Source organism: Myotis daubentonii, chromosome 2, assembly GCF_963259705.1.
Source record: "Myotis daubentonii chromosome 2, mMyoDau2.1, whole genome shotgun sequence".
NCBI classification, from domain to species: domain Eukaryota; kingdom Metazoa; phylum Chordata; class Mammalia; order Chiroptera; family Vespertilionidae; genus Myotis; species Myotis daubentonii.
This window is the reverse complement of record NC_081841.1, coordinates 66,374,623-66,401,699: the sequence shown is the minus strand read 5'-3', so window position 1 is coordinate 66,401,699 and position 27,077 is coordinate 66,374,623. Positions and strand designations below refer to the sequence as shown.

General features: G+C 43.3%; 1 pseudogene; it reads left to right on the top strand.

Moving 5' to 3' along the window:
- Positions 1 to 14,309: 14,309 nt before the first annotated feature.
- Positions 14,310 to 14,758, top strand: LOC132226578 (histone H2A.V-like; annotated as a pseudogene).
- Positions 14,759 to 27,077: the final 12,319 nt, after the last annotated feature.

Below are 27,077 nucleotides of genomic sequence, written 5' to 3'. Positions count from 1 at the left end.
CTGTCTCCAAGCACTGTGCTAGAATCTTGAAGCACACTGCTTCTGTCAGCACACTGGATGCTCTGAGAGCACAAAGATGCTTTCTAACTAGATCCCAAAGCAGGAAGTGCTAAGGACAGAATGGAGTTTTCAGGGACGCAATCCTTGTGGTTATAAGTTTTCCTTTGAGGAGCAGAGGTTAAAGGTACATGAGAATGGCCTTTGGCTGACTGAAGTCACCTCGCCTAGAATTGCCAGAGGTTGCCCTACACAGCCCCAGCTGCCCCCACAGCTCCCCAGGCACCAATGGCTGACTCATATGGAACACAGAGGACAGTCTTCCTCAAAGCATGAAAATTCTGTTGTGTTGTTTACACTCAGTATCCCGGTTGGTTAGGCCAAGACTGACTTTTCCTACAACTGTTTCCTTGATGAGCAATGTGCCCTTTCCTATGTTGCCCCCATCTCTCCACTATAGGCTTTTCCTGAAGTGCACTCCCTCAGTGAGTCACTTATTCTGAATCCAACCTAAGACAAAGGGGATTTGAGATCCTGGTCCTGTTTCTATTTATCACACCTAACAATTCTAATCTTCACAATGACTCTTCAAGATGGGTGTTATTATTCCCATTTTAAGAACTGGTACATTAAGATTGGCACATTAAGCCAGATTCAACAATAAAGGCAGATCCCAGAGAGAATAGAAGCCAAGTGCGTAAATAGTTCCCTAAGAGGAACTGCCAAAGGCTGCCGTTATTTATTTTATTTTATTTTACTTTATTTTATTTGTTAATCCTTACCAGAGGATATTTTTCCATTGATTTTTAGCAAGAGTGAAAGAGAGAGGGAAAAAAAATAGAGAAATATCAACATGAGAGAAAGACATCAATTGGTTGCCTCTGCTCAGGGCCAGGGCCCAAGGAGCCATACCGGAATCAAACCTGGGACCCTTTAGTCTGCAGACCAACACTCTATCCACTGAGCCAAACTGGTCAGGGCTAAAGGTTGCCTTTAATAGGGAAGCATTTGACTAACCCACTCCAGGGCCATCCATTCTAACTTTCCACAAATTTACCCCTTCAGACAGAAGTAGGGATACATGAGAGGATACAGGCTGCATTTTTCCAATCTATGTAATAAAGTCACTGTTCTGTATCTTTAAAATTAATCCCTGGCTGGTGTTGCTCAGTGGTTGAGTGTTGACCCATGAACCAAGAGGTCGCTGGTTCGATTCCTGGTCAGGACACATGCCCGGGTTGTGGGCGACATCCCCTGTAGGGAGTGTACAGGAGGCAGCCGATGGATGTTTCTGTCTCATCAATGTTTCTATCTCTATCCCTCTCCTTTCCTCTCTCTAAAAATCAATAAAGACATATTTTGGATGCGTTCTTTAAAAATGGAAATAAAGCCCTATGTCCATCAAAAAATTAGTCAAATAAATGGTTACATTTCAAGGGACATTAAACCAGCAAGACATAGATCCATATGTAATGATGCAAATAGATTCATATCTAAGATGCATGTAAAAAAACTAATTGCATATATAAACACTTTATATGTACATACAGATATACACATATTGTGTGTATGTGCATATATATACATTTTTGTATTTAGTTATGAGAGTTGTGAGGTAGAGATTAGACAATTAAACTTTGTTTCCTTCTAGCTGTATCAACAATCATAATTTCCCCAGTAAATTGAAAATTTTAATTTGTCATTTATCAAATTAACATAGATAATTGAATTTTTTTCTGGAGGCTACTAATTTGTCTCTCCCTTTAGTAGTATCACACTAATCTGATCACAGTAACTTTGTAGATAGTTTTAATAGCTATACAATAGTATCCCATCCTGCCATACTCAACTTCCTTTTATATAAAAATTTCCAGACAATCTCCTACATTTATTTTTATACTAGGGGCCCAGTGCACGAATTCATGCACCATGAAAGGAACTGTGGGCCACGAGGCTACAGTGGGCACAGGGGTGGGTCTCTGCCCATCCTCTGCGCCGCCACCTGGACCCTCCCGCCATGGCCCCCAGTCCCCTCTCAGCCTGCAACCCTGCTCCTGCTGCTGCTGCTCCCATGAGCTGATGGCACCAGCCCCGCTCACACCTGCTGACAGCACTGGGCACCAGCAGTGGGTGCGAGCAGTGGCTCTGGCACCGGCAACAGGTGCAAGCACCAGGCGGGACCAGGGTGTGTGGGAGCAAAGAATTTTCAGTAACCACTAGATGCTTGCCCTGATGACAGCGACCGGCACCCCACCTTGGTCTGGTGCCCCCGCTCACCTGCTCCACTATCCCCCCGTGCCGACGCCCGCCATGTTTTGTTCTCTGCTGCCTGCTGCCTATGCCTGCCATGTTTGCCCATGCCCCCTGGTGGTCAGTGCACATCATAGTAACTGGTTGTTTGGTTGTTCTGTTTGGTTGTTCTGCTGTTTGGGCTATTTGCATATTAGGTTTTTATATATATAGAGATTAATTTACTGCTTTATCTAGTTTTTTTTAAAAGCCCAAATACTGTAATGTGATTGAAATTGCATTATATATTAATTAATTTGGGCAGGATTTATAATATTATAGAAATGTTTTCCTGATAACTGTCCATCAGTATACTCTCCTTATAGGTTTTCTATACTTCCATCCCTCTTTGGGGGGAATAGGCTATTTCTCTCTCTTTTTTATTTTAATTTGTATTTATTGATTATAGAGAGAAGTGGGAGGGAGAGAGAGAGAGAGAGTGGAACACATCGCTTTGTTGTTCCACTTACTTATGCATTCATTGGTTGGTTATTATCTGCCCCCTGACCAGGGATTAGACCTGTAATCTTGGTGTCTAGGGACAGCATTCTAATCAACTGGACTACCCAGCAGGGCCTCCTTTAGTTTTCTAACTGGTTAATGCTGCTATAAAAGAAAGCTATTGATTTTCATTTATTTATTTTATATCAAGCACTTAATAAACTCTTATTTGTTCTGATATTTTTTATTGTTTTGCTGATTCTTCACCAGCTTTGTTGGAAAATTTTTGTGGTTTCTTTTAACCCTGAGTTAGATACAGAAAGGCTATAGCAAATGAAAAACCCTCGTATAATGAAGTTTAAATGAGTTTCAGTCTTATTTTTTATTTCACCACTCCTAAAGCCCCCTTCCAACCTCCAAGGGAGGGAGGGAAGGAAAACAATATATGAGTACGTGTGTGGCTCGGCCCTCCTGCTCTCACTCTGTCCAGCACAACATGACCACCAAACTCATGAAATGGAAACTCCCATGGAACAAATGAGCAGCGGATGCAGAAGGATCCACAGCCTTGAAGGTCCTGTATGTATCCTACCAGGTGGACAGGAGCTGGGAAAGGTAGGTGGGTTTCAATTGATTTGAGTAGTCAGATTAGGTACCTGGAGGCCAGCTTCACCCATCCCAATACTACTCATCCTCCACTTATTTTACAAATTTTAATGACCTGAACTTGATGGTCATAGATTCTACATACATCTTCACAACACAGTAGTCTCCAAAAAGATTTTGTAGAAAGAGAGATGTAAATTTTTTCAGTGTAGCTGGCTCAACAATTTTGTAAATGAATTTCGTGGTAAAGACCTTGATTTTATTTTTTACATGTTTTGTGTAAGCCAGAAGAACAAAGGGAAACAATACTTTTTTGTCCAAGGAATTAACTAGCATGTGGAATTGACTTCATGACACTTCTCTTCCCCTAACCCCTCTTCTGCACTTCTCGGCCTTTGTCCCATCCGCATGTTGTATTTACCATTCATCATTCTATCCATCTATTCACATAGCTTTCAGAGAGCTGTCAGGAATCACCCCCATAACACACCCATCACTTCCATCACCAACAAATTATATAGAGATAGAGTTATTTTATAAGTATTTAAAACTATATTTAAATAAACTCAAATGCCTCTATGAACTTCTTCTTTAAAGAAAAGAGAAATAGATGAATTTTTTTTTTTTTCTGAAGCACATGTCACACACCTGATCCCCCTCCAGGCAAAGTTCCTAGTAATTCAGTCACACTGTTTCTTCAGTTGCATTGCCTAGAATTCTGCAGCATACGTCTCATCTCTGCTGAAAATACACGTTTCAGTTGTTTGTTTGGTCTTTGCTATAAAAAATAATTCTGGCTTTGACTCATGATGGCTGTGTAACAACACCTTTTTTGTTAGTAAGCATTTCAAACTGATGGACCACAGGTATTGCTCTACTTTGCTCTGCTGCCTCAGCAGATCCCGATGGATAGAAATCACCCCTCCTCACAGAAATGCTGTTGCTCAAGCAGACTCTTCACAACAGGCAGTGGGAGTTCTGATGCCTGTTGGCCCAGCGCACAGGATTTAAACTTACCGCAATCTGGGAAAGATATTTTTCTTAATTGCTATAGATGTGTTGTCACTTTTTCTATCAATTATAAACATAAGTTATCATTAAAGACATTTAAAAAATCCAGACCAGAAAAGTAATCACGGCCCCATTATTCAAACACAAAGATCTCCATTGTATCATCTTTGCATCTGCACTGAAATACTATTAGCATCAGCAAAGCAATACTGTCTCAGTATTGTTTTATTTTGTGCTTACATTATTAATAATTAATGTGCTGTGTATGATTGTTGATTAGTTATAATCAATAACTACAGTTGTTTTTAATTCTTCCTTTGTATTTAGCTAGTTTTGTATTTCTTTGTATTTCCTGTGTTTGTTTTTTCCTGTGGAGTTTTTGGTCAAGTAATACAAACGCATAATATAGTAAAGATATTAATGTTTTCAGTATTTCTGCAGGCATTTCCATAATTTAATACTAATTGTGGAATCATGATTAATAGAATCATGATTTTCAGAGTTCATGCATTGATGTTTTATATTTTCATGTAGTGTAATCTTTAATTTAATTTTCTCCTTATATCTTTTATCATTTCCAAGCTTAGTAAATACTCTTGCTTCTAGACATTCTATTTTCTGTTGTTCGTTTTGTATGTTTACTTTCTTAATTTATCTGAAATTTATTTTGGTGTGAAAAATGAAATAAGGTTCTAAGTAGATTTTTTCCAAATTGCTAACTGATCACTCAGACAGCACTTATTGATGAAACTTCACTTTCCCTTTGACTAATGGTGTCTCCTTTATTGAATAATGGAGTGCTGTATATAATACGTTCTGGTTCTGGACTACACGTTCTGTTTATTTTTAGCCCAAGAAGAAATTGTTTTTATTTCAGAGGCTTTAGGACATATTATAATAGGTTACATCTGAAAAGATTAATTCAATCTCAGTTTTTGTTCTTATTTTCTTTATTTTCTCATCTCTGTTACATTCCTGATTTATTTTAGAACAATTTAGTCGTGTGTGTGTGTGTGTGTGTGAAATTTTGTTTTGACAGGAATTATTTTGAATACATAAATTTATGTCAGAAGAACTAATCTACACTAATAAAAGAGAAACATGGTAATTGGCGTACGACCGCTACCCTTTTTATTGGCTAATCAGTGAGATATGCAAATTAACTGTCAGCCAAGATGGCGGCCGGAAGCCAGGCAGCTTGAAACTAACATGAGGCTTGCTTGCCTCAGTGACGGAGGATCGTTGGAGGAAACCAACGTTCCCTGCCTGCGGTTGCAGGCCTCTGGGCAGGCAGTTTAAGAAACATTGTAACAAATACCGCCGGACTTCAGCCAGCAGATTCGCAACATTGAAAGCAAAGGCCAGAAACCTACTTTCAGCCGCAGAGGCCTAAGAGCTGGAGCCAAGCCTCAAGGTAAAGCTGGCCCAGAAAAAAAAGAAAAAAAAGAAAAAAAGGAGCGGTTGGGAACTTCAGTCACCCCCAGCCTGAAAACAGCCCTCAGCCCCTCACCCAGGCTGGCCAGGCACCCCAGTGGGGACCCCCACCCTGATCCAGGACACCCTTCAGGGCAAACCAGCCAGCCCCACCCATGCACCAGGCCTTTACCCTATATAGTAAAAGGGTAATATGCCTCCCAGCACCGGGATCAGTGTGACAGGGGGCAGCTCCCAAACCCCCTGATCGTCCTGTGGCTCTGTGTGTGACAGGGGGCGGGGCCCCAACCCCCTGAGCAGCCCTGCTCTGCGCCTGACAGGGGGGAACTCCTGAACCCCCCCCCCAACAGGCCCTGCTCTGTGTGTGATGGGGTAGAGCCATAACCTCCCCATCGGCTCTGCCCTGAGTGTGAGAGTGGCGGCACCCCAACCCCCTGATCGGCCCTGCTCTGTGGGTGATGGGGACAGCGCCCCAACCCCCTGATTGGCCCTGCTCTGTGCATGACAGGGGGTGGCGCCGCAACCTCCCCATCGACCCTGCCTTGAGTGTGACAGGGGACGATGCCCCAACCCCCCAATTGGCCCTACCCTGAGTGTGACTGAGGGTGGCATCACAACCTCCCAATCTGCCTACTCTGTGCATGACGGGGCGGCGCCCCAACTCCCCAATTGGCCCTGCTCTGAGCCCGACCAGGGGCTGCACCTAGGGATTGGGCCTGCCCTCTGCCACCCGGGAGCAGGCCTAAGCCAGCAGGTCGTTATCTCCCGAGGGGTCCCAGACTGCGAGAGGGCACAGGCCAGGCTGAGGGACACCCCCCCCCCCGAGTGCACAAATTTTTGTGCACCAGGCCTCTAGTATCTTTATAATAGTCAAAGAAAAAAATCTTTTTAAAAAATTTTTCAGGCTCAGCAACTAGCCATGATTATATGATAGTGCTACTCAGAGTTACACTGAAGATTTAGAATGGAAAACAGGTTGGTTAATATAGCAAATTACTCTTTGCAGAACCACAAGTTCCATAGAAAGATAATACTTGTCATCATTATTATCACCATCACAATTTCATAGTAAGGATAAAATGGTCATATCATTCTCACTACAAAGAAACAGGCTGAAATTCATCACTAGTAGGTGCCAGATATTAGCAGCAGCAGAAGGCAGAAGACTTCTTCAATATGGCACACAAGGTTTATTGTGCTCTCCAGGCTTTATTCCTTCTGCCTGCAATGTCCCTCTTTCTGCTTCTCCCCTTCATAAATTGTTTCCAATCTGCCCAAATCCAGGGCATGGGTAACATTCTCTCAATCTGCAAAAATCCCTGGCAGTTAGTCACTTCTTTCTCTTTACCCCCGAGTACTGTGTTTATACTCCTCAAATCAGCTTGTCTCTGTGAATTGCAGCTACTTGCACATGCCTCTTATCTGTCACTAAATTGGAGTCCTTGAATATAGGGACCTAGGTTTTTCATTGGTATAAACTGTCTGAGTGCTAAGTATTGAGGATTGACTTCAATACGTGTTTAGTGGCTGTATGTATAAGTCAGTAAAAGGAAAGATTTCTATTTCACAAACATTTCTGTAGGAAAACTATTAATTTTTTATATGCTTCAAGCATTCTGAAGCTATTCAATAAAACTTGATGAAACTAAAAAATACTAAAAACGGATTTTGTGCGTGCATGTGTGTGTGTGTAAATGTGTTTTGTAGGCAGTAATTTCCTCCCACAATTTCACTATGACATGTGTGGATTCGCTGGCTCATCACTTTTGTTTTCCAAATAAAGCTCAGCTGTAGAAAACATCAGTCTAAAGCACACGGCAGCCAATAGGTAACGTCGTGAGCTGGAATGAAAGGTCACCGCCAAGCTGGACTTTCCCAGGTGGAAGGCCTGGGTGCTAAACAGAAACTGCAGCGTCTACCTGTGAAAAACGTTTACATGTCAGCACTATTGACTTGCTGTTTGGATGAGGTTGACAGTTCTCTGCACGGTAGTTACTCCCTCCCAAAAATATCTTCCCTGTCCACCTGCAAAGGAACCAGATACTCTCACTGTTGTATTGTTGTTGTTGTTTTTTTAGGAGTGTTAATAACAAATTAAGTTATGATCTAGAACATTAAATTAGGCATACGTTGGATTATGTACATTTTAAACCATTCAGTACAAATGGCCACCCCAGCCCGAAGCCTATTCCAAATGCTTTGTAAAAGAAAACTATATTGTGTATTTCGTATCCATAACCTTGTCCATAAACACAATCCTGAGTCTAACTCTCCTGGACATGAGCTTGTTAGCCTCTGAGGCTTTACATCTTGGCTTTGATCCTTGACTTCATTTACCTGGTTATAGCTTTGGCTCTTCTTTCACAGTCTTTCTGGTTCCTCACTACCTAAAAGTCTTTAAGTTATCTCTGGCCATTGTAGGTAAACATCATTTTCAATATGTTCAGGCCCTGAGAACTCACTTCCCTTTTGTGCCCAGTAGTGGATGGAGGAAGCTTCTGGCTTACTCTGGCACTTGGCATTAAACCCTACAAGACGTCTCTGATACCCTCGGTCAGGAGAGCAGGGACTGCAGGTGGCTGGTTCAGGGGAGACCAGCTCTTTGGGAAAATGTTAAATAGTGTGTTTTCCTTCATCACAGTCAAGTCAGGACCTAGCACAGCACATTAAGGAATAGCGTATCATTCTAGGGCCCCACCATTCAGCAAGACATTTTGTTTTGAAAATAAAACTCAGGGTCATGTAATAAATGGGTTTGGTGAACTCAATTGCAAGATCGCTCACAACCAAGCAGGGATCCTCACATTTCTCTGAGACTCCTCTTCACCAAAATGTATTCTATCAGAAGACTCTTATTTGTAAGAAGTACATGAGGAGTAGCTCATCAGAAATGGTACCCTGTGACTAAGAACGTGACTAAGTTATTGCAATACTGGTTAAATATTAATAATTTACTTGTTTATAATTTACAAAATACTTTGATTTACATATTATTATCTGGCCCCTTCTGAGTCCAACCATGCTCTAATAAAATATGTTTTCAACAAAACACATCGTTAAAACACAGTCAAATGATCTATCACTCCTGTGTCCAAAACCCTGTAATGTCGTCCCAAGTTTCTCACTCAGATTAAAAGTCCAAGCCCTTAAAATGAGAGTGACAATTTTCTCTGTGATCTTCACTCTCCTCTGCCCAGCTCTTCCCTGCCTGCCTAATAAGGGGCCTCAAATTCTCATCATTAGTATTCCCCATTTAGTTTAGGGAATAAGAACCGTAAAGTCACATGATCTGTAACACATGGCCTGATTCCCTTTACTTCTCAGACCTCATTTTACTTTCCCAGCTCACTCAGTCTAACCACACCAGCCTCCTTGCTCTTCCAACATGTACTCCTGGGATAAACCCCACTTGGTCCTGAGCTCTTATCCTCTTTTTATACTGCCACACTCAACTTGCTAAAGTTTTGTTAAGCATTTTTACATCTGTGCTCAAAGGGGATGCTGGTTTTCAGTTTTCATTACTGTCTTTGCCTGGTTTTGGTATCACAGTAATGCTAGCCTCATAGAATGAGTTGGGAAGTATTACCTCCTCTTCAACTTTTTAGAAGAGTTTATTTATAAGATGTATCATATCTTGCTTAAATATTTTGTAGAATTCACCAGTGAAACCATCTGGTTCTAGGGTTTTCTTTGTGAAAATGATTTTTTTCATTCAACTTTTTGAATAGATTGTATTTAAAAAATAGGGTTAACTTCTTAATAGATACAGGCCTATTCATTTTCTATCTATTTCTTCATGAATGAACTCTGTAGCTCATATTATTTTAAAAATTATACGTCTCATCGCATTTTTTAATTTATTGGCAAGAAGTTCATAGCATCTTTTTATTTTACTTTTGGTATTAGTAGAATTTATAGTGTCACTTCTCTCATTCCTGATTTTGGTTGTTTGTTTCTTTTCTCTTTTTCTGATCTCTCTTTTGAGGGGTTTGTCAGTTTTATTGATTTTCTCAAGAACAAGTTTTTTATTTAATTGATTTTTTAAAATTATTTTTCTGTTTCATTATCTTCTACTCTGACCTTTATTATATACTTTCTCCTTCTTACTTTGTGGTTTACTCTTCTTTTTACTAGTTTCTTAATGTAGAAACTGAGGTAATTAATTTCAAACCTTTTTTTCCCCCTAATATAGGTGTTTTAGTTCTATAAATTTAACCACATCTTAGAGATTTCGGTATTATGTGTTTTCAATTTCATTCAGTTTAAAATATTTTCTAAGTTCACTTTTTATTTCTTCTTTGATTCATGGGTGATTTTGAAGTGTTGCTTAATTTCCAAATATTTGGGGTTTATCCAGAGGTGCTTTTTGTTATATATCTTTATTTATTGAATTTATTTTAAGTTATCTCCACTGTGGTCTGAGAGCATATTTTGAATGAATTGAATCTTTTAAAATTTACTGAAACTTACTTCAAGGCTCAGAAGATGGCTTTGCACACTGTAAACATGCTCTTGCCTCAGCGTCTTTGCACTTGTTGACCCTCGGACTGGAATGTTCTCCCCCAGCTGGCCACGTGGTTCCTTCCCCTCAACCCCTTCAAGTGTCTGTTCAAATGTCATCATCACTGTGAGGCCTTCCATGACCACCAAATATAAAGTGTGCATATGCATTGCATTACCTACTCTTCACCTTCTTTAGTTCTCTCTAGTGTGTGTGTGTGTGTGTGTGTGTGTGTGTGTGTGTGTGTGTGTGTGTGTGTGTGTTTAACTAAACATCTTACCTTAAGGAGAGCATAAATTCCAGGAAGGCTGCATTTTTTACCTATTTTACTCTCTAGTGTATTATTCCCAGTACCTGGAACAGTGGAATAGTACCAAACACATAGTAAGTAGTTTATAAATATGAAAAGAATTTGATCTTTTAAAAAAACCAATAAGCTTGTGAGCTAGGTAAGGCTGGTTTTATTATCATCATAGCAACCAACTAGTAAAATGTAAAATCAATAATCTTTGTACTCTTTGGTTTATATAACAATTCCTTCCAATTCATGCAGCTCCTTTGTAGCCATTTTGTGCCAGATACTCTTCTAGAGTCCAAGGATTCCAAGGTGAATGAACACAGCTAAGGCCTCAAACAGATTATTAAGGTTGGAGCTCAAGCTGCATGGTGAGAGTCACTAGAGGGGAAACTGAATGGTGGTAAGGCCTTTTACATCATGCTAAATGCTTGAATTTCACCCAGAGAGCAGTTGGAAGTCACTGGAGGGCTTAAGAAAAAAAGTCATCATCAAAATTTTAAATTGGAATGGTTTAGATTACATATAATATTTTCATTCACCTAATTTTTTTGAGTGTCTATTTTGTGCCAAAGATAATATTTAGTGCTGGGGGTACAGCAGAGAACAAAAAAAAACTTCATGAAACTCATAGTCTAGTTGTAAAGGACCTGGAGAGTATTATGCTAACTGAAATAAGCCAGTTAGAGGAAGACAAGTATCACATGATCTCACTCATATGTGGAATCTAATGAACAAAATAAACTATTGAACAAAATAGATACAGAGACATACTGGTAGAAGCATGGAACAGATTGTTGAATCTCAGAGGGAAGGCAGGGGTGGGTTGGTGGGTGGGAAGAGATCAACCAAAGAACTAGTATTCATATGTGCACAACCCATGGACACAGACAATAGGGTGGTGGAGGTCTGGGGTGGGGGGTGAGGGAGGGATAGAAGGAGTCAATGGGGGTGGGAGGAAGGTGGACATATGTAATACTTTTAACAATAAAGATTTTTTTAAAAGATTATCAATAAACAAGTGATCAAATAAAAATTTATAGTTTCAGGTAGTTATAACTGCTTTGAAGAAAAATAAAGGAGGGTAAGGGAATCAACAGCCATGGGGGTGGAGTATGTTTCAAATAGGGAGGTCAGGGAAGGCTCTATTAAGGAAGTTACATTTGAGCAGAACTATAAATGAAATAAAAAAGGAAGGATAGTTCTACAGAGTTCCAGGCAGAAGGACCAGGACCTCCACATGCTATGGTTATGACACAGAAATAAGCTTTGTCTGCTTTAAGAAAATCAAGGAACCCAGATGCCTAGAGTTAAGTAAATGATGGGGAAGACAGATAGGCAATAAGGACAGAGTGGTAGGTAGGGATAGATTATGGCGAGTCATAAACTCTAGTTGGGTTTTATTCTAAGTGTAATGAAAAGCCATCAAGTGTTCAAATCAATAAAGAAATAGTATCTGACATTTTTTAAGATGCCTCAAGGAGATGTATGGAAAATAGACTGTGGCAGGGCAAGGAGGGAAGCAGGAAAACCAATTAGGAGGCTCATGCAGTAGAGCAGGCATATGAGGGTAGCAGAAACTGTAGAGGTGGTAAGATATGGAAGCTGTAAAACCGACATAACTTGCTAATGGGCTGGATGTGAGGTGTGAAGGAAAGAGGGAATTCTAAATGATTCCAAAGGTTTTAATCTAAGCAATTGGTCAGTGATGGTGCTATTTCCTGAAATGGGGAATATTGTGAAAGGAGTTGTTAAGAACTGAATTGTCCTGTGTTGAAACCCTAACCCCCAGTGTGACCCTATTTGGATAAATGGTCCTGAGGAGGTGATGAAGGTTAAATTAACGTTAAATGAGGCTCTCATCCAATATGACTGGTGTCCTGATAAGAAGAAACAGCCTGGATGCATGTGCACAGAGAAAAGGCAGGTGAGGACACAGTGAGAAAGAGGCCATCTGCAAGCCAAGAGACCAACCTCGGGAGAAACAACTGTGTTAGCACTTTGATATGAGACCCTGAGCCTCCAGAACTGTGAGAAAATAAATTTCTGTAGTTGAATGCCGGGGTCCAACCCCAGCGGGTCCAGGGGTTCCCAAAGGTGTGGAAGGAGTCGGCGAAGAAGGAATGACACGGAGACAGCGTTCAGTTGATCAGCAGCCTAGCCAGGATCTCTAGCCAAGTTCTGGTCTGGATCTCCAGCGAAGTTCTGGTTAGGATCTCCAGCCAGGTTCTGTGTCCATGTTCTCTTGCTAGGTTCTCCAGGTCCCCAGCCAGGTTCTGTAGCCATGTTCCCTCGCTAGGTTCTCCAGCCAGGTTCTGTCCAGGTTCTCCAGCCAGGTTCAGTCACCAGGTTCTAGTCAGGTTCTCTTGGCAATTTCTGTAGTCAGGTTCAGTCCAGGATCTTTTGCCATGTTCTCTCCAGCGAAGTCCTTCTGTCTCTAGAGAACGTTCTGTGTAGGTTCTGTGCCTAGGTTCTGTCTCTCTTGGTCCTGTCTTCTAAGTCCTGTCTCCTAAGTTCTATCTCTTTCTGTCTTGTTACATCTGTATTTATACCAGTTGATTCAATCCTATCAATCTCTATTACAAAGGTTAGGGCGTTTCTTATCTCCATTCCAGGGAGTAAAGATTATGTAGCTTAAGCATGATTGTTCATAGTTAAAGTGATTAATTACCCGCCTGGCACTTAGTTGAGAGGTTTTATTCCCTCCCTAACTTCAGGGGAAAATCCCTACCTGGGGATTCAACCTTTCTCGGAGAGGTGGCCTTGGTTAAAACACAGCGCCAAGAAGGTGAGCAAACATATTAAGAACCATATGCCATATATGCCAGGTCCCTTGAAACAGCAAGGATGGACCGGCTCCCGGCAGTTGAAGCCTCCCAGCCTGTGGCATTTTATTATACAGCAACTAGAAGCATGGTGCATGGAATTTGTGCACTTGAGGGGGCTCCCTCAGCCAGGCCTGTTGCCCTCTTGCAGTCCAGGAGCCCTCAGGGGATGTCCGACTGATGGCTTAGGCCAGCTCCCTATGGGAAGCAGGCCTAAGCCGACAGTCGGACATCCTTAGTGCTGCCGTAGAGGCGAGAGAGACTCCCACCACTGCCGCTGCACTCTCTGGCCGTGAGCCTGGCTTCTGGCTGAGCAGTGCTACCCCTGTGGGAGCACACTGACCACCAGGGGGCAGTTCCTGCATTGAGCGTCTACCTCCTGGTGGTCAGTGAGCATCATAGTGACCAGTCATCTGCCATTCAGTCGATTTGCATATTAGCCTTTTATTATACAGGATACTACCCTAGCAAGCTTAGAAAACTGATACAGAAGTGAAGAGAATGGTGAAAAACATGTAGTTCTCTATTAGACAGATTGAGTTTAAAATGCCTATTCAACTTCCAAGCAGAAAAACTGAGTAGGAAGATAAATATATAAGTCTGAAGCTCAGGGCAGAGGCTGTAGCTGGAGCTACGATGATAAATCATCAGCATAAAAATGATACCTGTTGTAGGTGGAACACATACTCCCCAGTCTCTATGTTCCTACAGGAACCTTCTGACTTCTCACTGTTTCCTTAGTCACTCTTCCTCAGGGGAGGAGGATTGACGTAACTGATTGGTCAGTTTGAAAGAAAGAACCCAGTATTCATGGGTTGTTATTTCTTTGCATCTTTTTGGGATATCTGCCTTCAAGTATATACATTTTAGGGGGCAGCTGGGCAGGCGGAAGGGTGGGGTGGCTAAGACCATGGCTGGAAGTGAAGCTGGTAAGAATAGTGGGAGGGTCAAGGCTAAGGCAGTATCTTGCACACAGAGGGCCAGGCTACCATTTCCCATGGGCCACAGCCACAGACATTTGAAGACTCGAACCACAAGTCACAGAAGGGTGGGTGCCACTGTGGCCTGTACAAGTTGCAATCCTGGAGTGCCTCACTGTGGAGGTGCTGGAGTGGCAGGCAATGATCTCAAGGATCTCAAAGAAGGTGGGTCCCTCCATGTCACTTACAGCTTGAGATCAATGGTGACGAAGAGTTGGATTCTCTTGTCAAGGCTGCCATAGCTGGGGGTGAGGTGATCCTGCACATCCATAGTTCTCTGGTTGGAAAGAAGAGCAGCAGAAATTGCTTAGAGAGTTGTACTGTAACTAGGACAAAAGAAATAATGGGGACATGTGGGATTTTAAAAACAGTTAAATGAACAAGCAGAGACAATGTAGACATGTCAGAGGAACATTTGTAGATTATTAGACTCAAAGTTCGATCAAAGTGCCTTTTCACGTGGCGACAGTTGTGTGTTGGCTAGATTGCTCTCATTTGTTTTATACAAAAAATTGCAATTCTTTTGCTGGTCTTGCCTGTGTCTCTGGTCTGGCTGCAGTCATCTGGCAGCCTAGCTGAGGCTGGCAGGCCTCACTCACACATTTGGAGATTGCTTCCACCTGTTGCCTGGGAATGGTCTCTCATCCTCATGGAGGATGGCCTGGGCTTCCTTATGTGGTGGTCTTAGGGCAGCAAGACCCTGAGAGCAGAAGCTGAAAGGCCTTTGGAGACTGAGGCTTTGAAGTTCTATGTTGTCCCTGATGCTGTCTTCTATCTCTCTATATAAAGAGCCAGGGGCCGTCACATCCAAAACAACCAAATGGATGACCGAACAAGCTGAGTCTGGCAACAAGGCTGGCAGGGGGGATAGTGAGGAATGACCAAACAACTGATCAGCAGGCTGCATGGGGCAACCAGGCCGGCAGGGGGGGGGCAGTGAGGGGCGACCAAGCCAGTGTGGGAGGCAGTTGGGGGTGACCAGGCCAGCAGGGGGGCAGTTGGGGGCAATTAGGCTGGCAGTGGGGCCAGTGAGGGGGCAACCAGGCTGGTGGGGGGGGCAGTAAAAGGCAACCAGGTTGGTGGGGGGCAGTTATGGATGACCAGGCCGGCAGAGGGGGGTTGTTGGGGGCGACCAGGTTGTCAGGGGGCAGTAAGGGGTGACCATGCTGGTGGGGGGAGCAGTTAGGGGCAACCAGGCCAGAAGGGGGGCAGTTGGGGGCGACCAGGCCGGCAGGGGGGTCAGTTAGGGTGATCAGGTCGGCAGGCAGAGGTGGTTAGGGGTGATCAGGCTGGCAGGGGAGCCAGTTAGGAGCCAGTGATCCTGGATTGTGAGAGGGATGGCCACCCGGAACCTCGTGGAGTTCAGCCCACTCACCAGTCCCCCCCCACTGGGTTGAGCCTTTGGTCATTACGAACCCTGGCTCTTTATATTAATAGATAAGAGGAGTGGCAAAGTTGCATTACAAAGAGGCATGTACACAAGAATCAGAATTGTAGCCATCTTTGTAAACAGTTGAACAAAGGTCCAATAGCACATTTCTTATGTCATTACTGAAGGCCTACCAAACAGGAATTCAGATGTATAAACTCTCCCTACCCCCAAAATAAGCCTTCTGCATGGTATTTGTTAGATATGGTAAGGATAAGAATGAATAAAGATGCAGGTTGGGGCAGAGTTGTATTCTGATGTGATATTACCTATTGTCAAATTTCCCTTCATGAGAATATAGGTAGATGGCCAAGTGGACCAAGTCTGAGGAATAGAACCAGCAAAGAGAATATTCTGAGGCCTAAGAGCTGGAAAGAAGCCAAGGCAAAGTTATATATTGGAGAAACCTAAGTCAAACACAGAGAGAAGACTACATAGAAACAAAGCCTCAAAGACCAGGGCAAAGTGCAGAGGGTACCAGTGGCACTCACAGCTCAGCCCTACTTTCCAGTGGGGCTGGCTTAAAGGACTCAGATGAAGGCAGGTACTTATTGCAGTGGTTGATGGGGGAACTTGGTACCAGAGAATGATGACAGACCCACTGATGCCCTATTCTCTGCTCTAAACTCCTCTGGGGCATTTAGGCTGTTCCTCATCCCTCTTTTCACATACCTATCACAGCTTTAGTTAAGCAGAAAGTGAGAGAAGAGTTCACTGTTTAGTAAAGAGTGGAGATGTCTTCCGTCTGGGAGGCTTCTTCTACTTACTACCACTGTATCTACTTTACTCACATTCATTTTCAAATCTCAATAAGTGATAGCACATCAAGACAGACAGTGGAAGTAGAGGCCCGGGATGCCATGTTTGTTTTGGTGTCCATGTCAAAGATGACACTTGCTATGATGAGCCACAAAATCTTGCAGAGATCATGGAAGTTTATTTCTCCTTTTTTTGAAAAGGCAACCTTACTTGACCCCAAATCTTATCTCCATTTTCTAGCTAGAGCCTCTGATTTTCAAGTCTGTTTTTCTTTTGGAATTTGAATTTAAGGAAAAAAGTATATTAAAGGGTACATTGGAGCACAGCTCTGGTGTCAGACTGCCTGGGATCATGCACTCACTGGTGGTTAAGATGATTAACCTTCCTGTGACTGAGTTTCCTCAAGTGTAAATGATAAGAATAACAGTATCTGCTCTAGCCGGTTTTGCTCAGTGGATAGAGTGTCGGCCTGCGGACTGAAGGGTCCCAGGTTCGATTCTGGCCAAGGGCACATGCCTGGCTTGCGGGCTTGATCCCAAGTAGGTGGCATGCAGGAAGCAGCCAATCAATGATTCTCACTCATCATTGATGTTTCTATCTCTCTATCCCTCTCCCTTCCTCTTTGAAATCAATAAAAATATATTTTAAAAAAGAATAACAGTATCTACCTCATGTAATTGTGATGACTAAATGGGTTCACATGCATACAGCTCTTGAAACAATGATGAACACATACATGGCATTCTAAAGGTCCTAGCTATTATTATTACTACTAGAGGCCCGGTGCACAAAAATTTGTGCACTGGGGGGGGGGGGGAAAGGGGGGAGTCCCTCAGCCTGGCCTGTGCCCTCTCGCAGTCTGGGACCCCTCGGGAGATAACACCCTCCTGGCTTAGGCCTGCTCCCGGGTGGCAGAGGGCAGGCCCAATCCCTAGGTGCAGCCCCTGGTCGGGCTCAGAGCAGGGCCGAATGGGGAGTTGGGGCGCCTTCCCCTGTCACACACAGAGCAGGGCCGATCAGGGGGTTGAGGAGCTCCCCCCTGTCACTCACAGAGTAGGGCCGATAGGGGAGTTGGGTCACCGCCCCCTGTCACACACAGAGCAGGGTGGATCAGGGGGTTGGGGCGCTGCCCTCTATCACCCACAAAGCAGGGCCGATCAGGGGGTTGGGGCGCCGCCACTCTCACACTCAGGGCAGGGCCGATGGGGAGGTTATGGCTCTACCCTGTCACACACAGAGCAGGGCCCGTGGGGGGGGGTGGCGCGTTGGGGCGCCGCCCTCTATCACCCACAGAGCAGGGCCGATCAGGGGGTTGGGGAGCCGCACCCTGTCACACACAGAGCCGCAGGGCGATCGGGGTTGGGGAGCTCCCCCCATATCAGGCACAGAGCAGGGCTGATCAGGAGGTTGGGCGCTGTCCCCTGTCACACTGATCCCGGCGCCGGGAGGCCTCTTGGCTCTGCTGATCCCGGTGCTGGGATGCATACTACCCTTTTACTATATAGGATAGAGGCCTGGTGCATGGGTGGGGCTGGCTGGTTTGCCCTGAAGGGTGTCCTGGATCAGGGTGGGGGTCCCCACTGGGGTGTCAGGCCAGCCTGGGTGAGGGGCTGAGGGCTGTTTTCAGGCTGGTGGGTGACTTTAGCTCCCAACTGCTCCTTTTTTTCTTTTTCTTTTTTTTAATTCTGTGCCAGCTTTAGCTGTGGCTCCAGCTCTTAGGCCTCTGCTCCTGAAAGCAGGCATCTGGTTTGTTTCGGTTCTATAATCGAAACTCTGTATCAACTCCAGCTCTGAGATCCCAGCTGGCTAAAAGCTGCTTTCTGGGGTTTTGTTTAGCGTCTATATTTGTTACAGTGTTTGAAACTGCAAACTCAGAGGCCTGCAGCGGCAGGCGGGGAATGTTGGAGTCCTCCGTCACTGAAACAAGCAAGCCTCATGTTAGTTTCAAGCTGCCTGGCTGCCAGCCACCATCTTGGCTGACAGTTAATTTGCATGTCTCACTGATTAGCCAATGGGAAGGGTAGCAGTCGTACGACAATTACCATGTTTCTCTTTTATTAGATAGGATTGTTTGTTGTTTTTAATTTTTACATGCCAGTTAGGCCTGATGGAAAAAAATACAGAATATACCCCAATATTTCCATTAGTAAAATGCTTACAGTTGTATTGAGGAAACAAACTACGTATACATAAATTATTTAAAAAGTAGTTAAAAGGCCATCTTTGAGAGAAATACTTAGACCACTTACCCATATGCATACCTGAGAATGAATAATACAGGGAAAGAAATTCAATAAGAGGACATGCCACTTAGAAAGTGGGTCTTGAGAGGGACCTTGAAGAAATGGTATTAGGTTTTGGGTTATGTAGGTGAATCAATGACCACTATGGACATGAAGTTACTCAAGCTTCCATTCTTCCAAGGCCAAATGTGTATGGTGGGGAAGTGATAAGCTATTTTCTATTTAAACTTGATTCTTCTAAAACATTTCCCCACTCCACTTTTCTAGGTGTGTGGGTCAAAAGTTCAGTGACTTGTCATTTTGACCTAACCAGTTTACTCATGTTGGGTTGAAGTTTTCCACAATACTATCAAATTCTCTTTAAGGAAATATGAGAGCTAATTCAAAGAAAAATATGTTGGCTCTTGGTGAAAAAGCAAGGCCCTTCTTCGGCTTTGAACAAGTTGTTTGCTTCTTTGCTTACTTCATCCACGGTGTTCAGATTCCGTTCTCTGGTGGAAATATGTGCGTAATTACATTTCTTTGCATCTCTGAATTTCTCTGTGGCAGTTTTGCTAACTACGACAATTTCTTAGTTTAACCTTCTTTAGAGGCAGTAAAGATTTATTTCTACCGCTGGTCCAGTGACAAATAACTTTTGGCCCTTCTCTCTTAAGGTTTTCATATATTGGTGTATTTTGGTGTATATTTTAATATATTCGTATAAGAGAAAATCGAATGGTCCTTTATACATGCTACCTCAGAAGCAGTCTCCCTGATGCCTATGTTCTTTACTTTAATCCACAAGCAGCACCCCACAAGTTGTCTTACTAAAGCCCAGGCCAGATGACTTCCTTTCCTTTTAAAAACTCTTGATGGCTCCCCAAATCAAGCACACTTTCCATAGTGTGACATTCAAGAACTTCTTCCCAGTCCAGCTTCCCAGGTCTTCTTCATTCTTACTGTAATTCAGTGCCTGTTCTTCTCTAACCCTGGGTGAAGTGAGTTCTCACACCTGGGTCCTTTGATCATGCAAATTCCTCTCATTACATTAGTCTTCCTTCTTCTCTTCCTGGAAATGTTTTCATCACTCTTCAAGGACTTTTTTAAGGGGCCCCTCCAGGTCTAAATAATTGGTTTCCCTCTGGGCTCTCCCAGCTTTTGACTGACACCTTTCTTTAGCTGATTATTACCTGTTGGTAATCTTCTGTTGGTAACAAAAGCCACCATTTATTTAGAAGCATTGAGAGAGTTGCTTTATAGGCTAAGGCCGTTTTCTGGATCAAAATTTCTGAAAAGTAAATTTTAAAACCTCCACTTTATCCAGTCCATGCGTATATTTGCTCTTCTTGGGCATTCTGAAACCTCAGAATTTTTTTAGCATTTTCATAGAGTTCTGGTAATAGGAGTCTGCAAGTTGAAAACTAAAAGCACTTGACCTAATTTGTGGGGTCTAGGATTATACATACATCATCTCCTTCAGACCTCACTCAGGTTAGCCTCATCACCCACTTTGCAGACAAGAAACTTAGATTTGAAAGTCAGATTACATGCCTCTGAGCACATGGGGCAGGAAAATGCAGTGGATACAAGCATGAGTGTCTGGAGCCAGACTACAGGGATTTAAGTCCTATGTTGCCTGGGTTTGAATCTGGCTCTGCCGTTTACTAGCTTGTACCAGTCACTGAACCTTTTTGTGCCTCAGTTTCCTTCACTGTAAAATATGATAGTAGTGTCTTCCTTGTGAGTTTCATTTTTCTTGAGAATAAAATATGTTAATATAGGCAAAGCACGTAGAACAGAGTCTGGCATGTAGTAAACATGTATTCACTGTTATTATTATCACCATTGTTACCAACTTTAAGGAGCACAGAACTAAAAAGTGAATGAGTCAGGATTTGGACACATGTCTGTTTGGTTTCAAAAACTTTCAGCTCATATATGTCTAGGTGCTTCCTACCATGCCCATTTGCCTTGAGATTAAAGAATAGAGTGAAAATTCTTTTCAACTTTTATATGCTCAGGGATATAAACCCTTTATTAAGTAATTTTAGTTTAAAATATATGATCAGTACATTCCGCATCTTTTCTGGAGATTGAAGGCTCCAGAAGCATTAACATGAGTGAGATAAAGCTCTGAAATTATTTTGGTTCAAAATGCATGACCAGTATGGCATTCATGCTTTCTGGAGGTTGAAGTCTCGAGAAGTATTAGCATAAAGGAGATACAATTCTGCTCCCATGCAGGACAGGGTAAAAAATCATGGGTCCTGTTATGAAGGTTGCTCTAGGGTGACTTGGTTATGCCTGTAATATCATTGGTATTTGCCTACTAGTGTTCAGACTGTCTATACCAGGCCTCATGGTTAGAAGGAACCAAATTAGCCTGAGCATGCTTGTTCCAGCACATAGCGGTTTTGTAAAGTTGTAGGAGTGTATCTCTTCCTCTCCAACCCCTTCCTCCTTCTGTTCTTCAGAAAGGCATGGGTCCCGCATTGGTCAGGACGAAAGCAGAGGTGAGAGGTAGATAACAAAGGTGTTATGTTTGGCATGACTGGTATATCCCTTGGGTGTAACTTGCTGTGTCTGCATCCATATGATACCATATAATTAATTAAGCGAGAGAGTTTGTGAGATGCATTTCCTGAGGGTATCATTCTTTTAATTTAGCTAAATTCAATTAAATCCAACAAATGCATTCTGGACTTCAGGCTATGGCATCCGACTATGCTCTGTGGATATAAACTTGTATTCCACCAGGCCAGCTATCTCCAGGACTTCCAAGCCTTGTTCAGGAGACAAACAAGTAAGGAACTCTAACACGACAGTTGAGTTCTATGATCATACAAGCAGGAGAATTGGCCCAGATGATTGGCTGGGATTGGTGGTGGTAGGGGTGTAGATAGTCAAGGGCAGCTGTCTCTGAAGAGAATAGAGAAAGCCGCCACATGGAAAGGGGAGATGAACACATCAAGCAAAGAGAAGGCAAGAGCTTAGAGATGTAAAAACACCAGGATTATTCAACTGACTGATCTAAAAATGGTAGCTTGGAAGTGCTCTAAATGTTTTATAAGATTAACATCCTACAACAGCCCTATGACTTAAATTCTGCTGTTATTTCCCTTTTATAGAGAAGGAACCAAATTTACCTCGTGACAAGACTTAAACAAGGCAAGCTCTCTCCAAAGAAAAATAATTATTAGTCATTAACTTAACTACTATTCTCTATGCCACCTCTCTAGGCTGGCTATCCTCAACCAGGGCTAGCCATTGGAGTAACCTGGTGATTTCTAGAACCATAGACCCCTCAGAGAGTGATTTAGTGCCTCTTCTTCATAAATCGCTCTATTATCTGACCAGTTGCTCAGACCTGGGCTTGGGAGCAATTCGTGGCACCTTCTTTATTTTCCCCATCCAATTAATCTCTGAATTCTCTCAGTTCTCCACTGAAAATGTATCTCAAATTCTCTTACTTGTGTGTTTGCATCCATTTTCAGCATCCAAATCCAAACTCCACAAATCAATTGATCTCTCAACTTCTCTTCTCGCCCCGTTCTAATCCATCCTCCAAATCACAGCTACAGTGATTGGCTCAAAGTCCTCCAATGGCCCCAAGTTGCCTTTGGAATTCAGACCAAACCTTCATGACAATTTACAGGGCTCTGCATGGCTAAGCCCATGCCTGTTCCTTTCACACCACCCTCCCTCTTGTCCAGCCACACAGATGTTCTTTTATTTCCTTCAATGTGACAAGTCTTTTCTGTCTCAGTGTCTTCCCACATGCTGCTGTTCTTCCTGTAGGAATGACTCTTTTTACCTGACTTCTCTGGTCTCAGACTTTCTATGATCTCTTTGATAAAATATCCCTTCTTACATTCTCTCATGCTGATCTTTCCTTAATTGTACAATCCTATATAATAAAAGGCTAATATGCAAATCAACTGAACAGCAGAACGATTGGTTGCTATGACACACAGTGACCACCAGGTGGCAGATGCTCAGTGCAGGAGCTGCCCCCTAGTGGTCAGTGTTCCCCCCCAGGGGGACTGCTGCTCAGCCAAAAGCCAGGCTTGCCAGTGGGCTAATGGCTGGTGAGTGCAGCAGAAGTGGCAGGAGCCTCTCCCACCTTCAGGGCAGGTGGACATCCCCCCAGGGGTTCCAGACTGTGAGAGGGCACAGGCTGGCCTGAGTGACTGCCCTCCCTTCCCCCACTGGTGCACCGGGCCTCTAGTTTGTTAATATGCTTCTATGTGGTTACGTATTGAAATCACAGTCTCAACACAAGCTTGAAAGCTCCATGAGGGCAGGGATTGCACCTGCTGTATTCACTATCGTACACCTTATACATAATCTGGTGTGTGGCACAGAGTAGATGCACAGTAAAGTTATAATAAATAAATAATGGACAAAATAGGTACAAAACTGCATGAGATTGGAAATGAGGTAATTGGATTTAGCAAGGAGGCCACTTATGATATTTGCTTGGCTGTTTTCGGTAGAGTGATGGGAGAGAAACCAAATACAATGAATCCCAAAACTGAATGAGAAAGCAAAGAGGAAATACTAATAAAGGTAATGTCTTATAGAGGAGACAATAATAATTGCTATGTTCCAGACCATGATCTTGGCACTAGCATTCATTATTTCATTATTACAGTAACCTTATAAGGTTTTGTTCTCTCCATGTTTTGGATAAGATAGAGAGTCTCAAAAAGGTTAAGTAATATGCCAGGGTCACATATCTAGGACATAGCAAAACCAGGCCCAGGCCTAACTTCAGAGTCCATGGTCCTAACCAGTAAGTCAATGGCAGTAGGTGACTTATTAAAACTGCTGCTATCAAGAGATTGAAATTAGTCCTGGCTGGAATGGCTCAGGTGGTTGGAATGTCATCCCGTACACCAAGAGGTCATGGGATCAATTCCCAGTCAGGGCACATACCCAGTTGCAGGTTTGATCCCCAGTTGGGATGCATGCGGGAGGCAACAGATCAATGTTTCTCTCTCACATTGATGTTTTACTCTCTCTCTCCCTCTTCCTCTCCCTCGCTCCCTCACTCTTCCTCTCTTTCTAAAATCAATGAAAAATAAAAAAAAGATTGAAATTAAACAGGTGTGAGTAAGGGTACAGAAATCTTCAGTTTTAACAAGCATTCCAGAGATTCTGCTCCGTGGAGCGTCACTCCCATGCCAGGTTTCATAAGAGAGTATATCTTAGGTTACTCATAGCTCTGATCTAACCCACAGGGCCTCTAACACTCCATTGCATCTATATATTGATGAAAATATTTTCTCATAACTTTATGGTGATTATATGAGATAACTTACAGATCGCTAACATTCACTGGACAGGTGCACAGTAAATGTTGGCTTCCCCTCTCTCTTCTAGGCTTTACTTTTAAGAACTAGGTTAGTGCCCTAACCGGTTTGGCTCAGTGGATAGAGTGTCAGCCTGCAGACTGAAGGGTCCCAGGTTCGATTCCGGTCAAGGGCATGTACCTTGGTTGCCGGCACATCCCCAGTAGGGAGTGTGCAGGAGGCAGCTGATTGGTGTTTCTCTCTCATTGATGTTTCTAACTCTCTATCCCTCTCCCTTCCTCTCTGTAAAAAAAATCAATAAAATATATATTTTTTAAAAAAGAACTACGTTAGGAATGAGAGAAACAGCTAATAATTTGAAGTTGTGTTAATTTCTGGAAAAGTTTTATTTCCCTTGCTGTGATTCCCATTTTGTAGACAGAGAACCAGAGGCACGGGGCAGTTAAGTAACAGGACCCAAGGCGAGAGCTACTAAATGGCAGCCCTCTTAACCTCCACGCTATGCTGGTGACAAAATTAGATTTGGAAAGAAGTATGTAGTAAATGCTTGTTGAATTGCATTTCAAATGTAGCCAACTGTTCATCTGTTAAAACAGAATATACTCTCTCTCCCCTTTATTTGTTGACTTTTGTCTTTTTACTCCTTTTCAAGGTATGTCATTATGTTTTTATTGTAAACACCAAGTTTTCTTTAGGAGACCACATAGTATTAAAATCAAATAAATATAGTCAATATATTAGGCAATGGGAGGACCATAGGCCCCATGAAGGAGAATAGTGGTGTTCAGATGCTTAGAAATTAGCATCTAATAGAAGCCAGAAGGACCCTAGAGACCTCCTGGTAGCTCACTGACTTCTCTTCCTCAGCCCTACCTTTGGCCCCAGGCTCGGAATGGAAGTGAATGCTGTCTAAAGGACCGAGGGTTCTAAGTAGCAGGTACCAGAAGTGGGTAAAGTCTCCTGAGGCTTTGGAATAGAGAACAGATCCTTCGGGTGCTGGGTGGTGCCATGGCCAAGGCAGAGCAGGCAGCCCTGACACTCAAGGCCGAAAGGATGGCATAGGAAGGAAGCTTGGGGCTTGGGGCTCATTCGTGGCTCAGGACTTTAAGGAGAGCTGGGGGTGAGGTGGGGTTCTTCCTGGGCCACTCTGTATAGTCCCTTAGGGCCGAAAAAAAGGCAAGGACCCAATACGGATGCCCTGCCCTGGAGTCAGGAGTGTGCTGACTCTGGAACATTCTGGAGGGAACCTACCATGGTGGTTACGGTATGGACTTCAGAGCCAGATAGTTTCATGAGGCTCTGGGCAAAGGCCTTTATCTCTCTTGGCTCAGTCTCCTCCTTTGTAAACCGGAAGTACAAATAGTGACTAGTTGGGAAGCATTCAAACATGTCGAAGGCCAATGGCCACCATTTCTCTGCATTCCTTTTATTCTCCCAATGGTGGCGATGCAGCCAAAGCAGGCAGGTGACGGGTAGTGCTGAGTGAGCCAGGCAATGTTATTTGATTGCAAAGACAGACACAGACACAGAAAAGCATGTTTTGTTTGTTTGTTTGTTTGTTTTGTTGTAACAGGCATTGACATGGAGTGTCCAACATCTCCAAAATATCAATTTCTCTCACACTTTTAATGATCATACAATAGCTTAGGGCCCAGGTAGGGCTACTTGCCAGGGGACTGTGGCCAGAGTTGAAGCTTCAAAGCCTCATGAGGCAGGCACTCCCCAGGTCCCTAATGGTCGTTGCTACAAGGGTCAGAAAGGATGAGTCTAGGAAGGCAGACTTTTCCTGGGAGATAAGCAGGAGGCAGTGGGTTTAACCCTCTGAAGTTGGGGAACTGGAGCCGCGGAGGTGAGAGGAAAACACTATAGAAACCTACCACCCTGGGAGCATCAGTAAGGGCCTCACATGGGCAAAGCATGAAGGTAAAGCATTGGCCAAAACATCTGTCCAGCCCTCGCAGGTGGCTGAGACCAGCTTTCCCTGTTACTTAAGAAATAAAAGATCTTCAGTTAATGTGACTTACGACACTTGGCATGAGGAGTAAACACAATCAGAAAGAAAGAAAAAGCAAAACAACCTGGAAACCGCAATCTAGTGACTGGGGCTAAGGACGCAGAAGAGAAATGTTAGAGTGGGATGTGCTACATTTCCACATGGTGCTGCTGCCTTTTTTTTTTCTAATGAATTGAACACCCCCACATAAAGAAACATCAAACCTTTCCAAGCTCAAAACAGATCGCTGTTCTAACATCCTCGAGTAGCTGAATAGGCCTGTGAAACCTAAACAGGAAACAGAAAGGCCAATAGCTCTCTCTTGCTTTGGAATCGGGTGTGTAGTCCTTGTTTCTACTAAAAACGCCTTCTGCCTTGTAGACTGAGCAGGGGTGTGGCCAGCAGGTGAAGGCACGGGTGCCTCTTCACTCCCCTAAGTTTGAACCATCGCTTATCTTCTCACTTCGGCTACATGGTGGAGGGAACCGTAGTCAATGGATGTTGACTTGCTGTGGTCTGACTTCCTCTTGACACCAGCACTCCTGGGTTCAATCTGTATTTACTTGTGTTTGTGTGTTTATTAAATGGGCAGTAAACAGTATAGATTATGATTGAGCAACAGCAGGGCTTCAACCCTATTGCCAGTAACTGCAACTGAATTCTAAGGAATGACACTTAGAGCTTGAATTAGCTGGAAGATCATCTCGGGATGTATTCCAGGATCCCTCCAAATCCACACCGTTTGAAATGTGGTGTCTTTAGGAGCATTGCTCCCCCCTGCATTTGCAGGTTATTTGGGAGGAGTTACGGTGTGTACATGGCAGTGAGAAACAGCAACATTAGTTTCTGAGAGAGACCACAAAAAGAAAGACTGCATTTATAGTGGTTGTTAAAAACTGTTTAAATTCTTAGTAATCAATTGTCAAATAATTGAACCACAACCCACATTTTGATTAAACTAGGTCAAATTGAAGTTT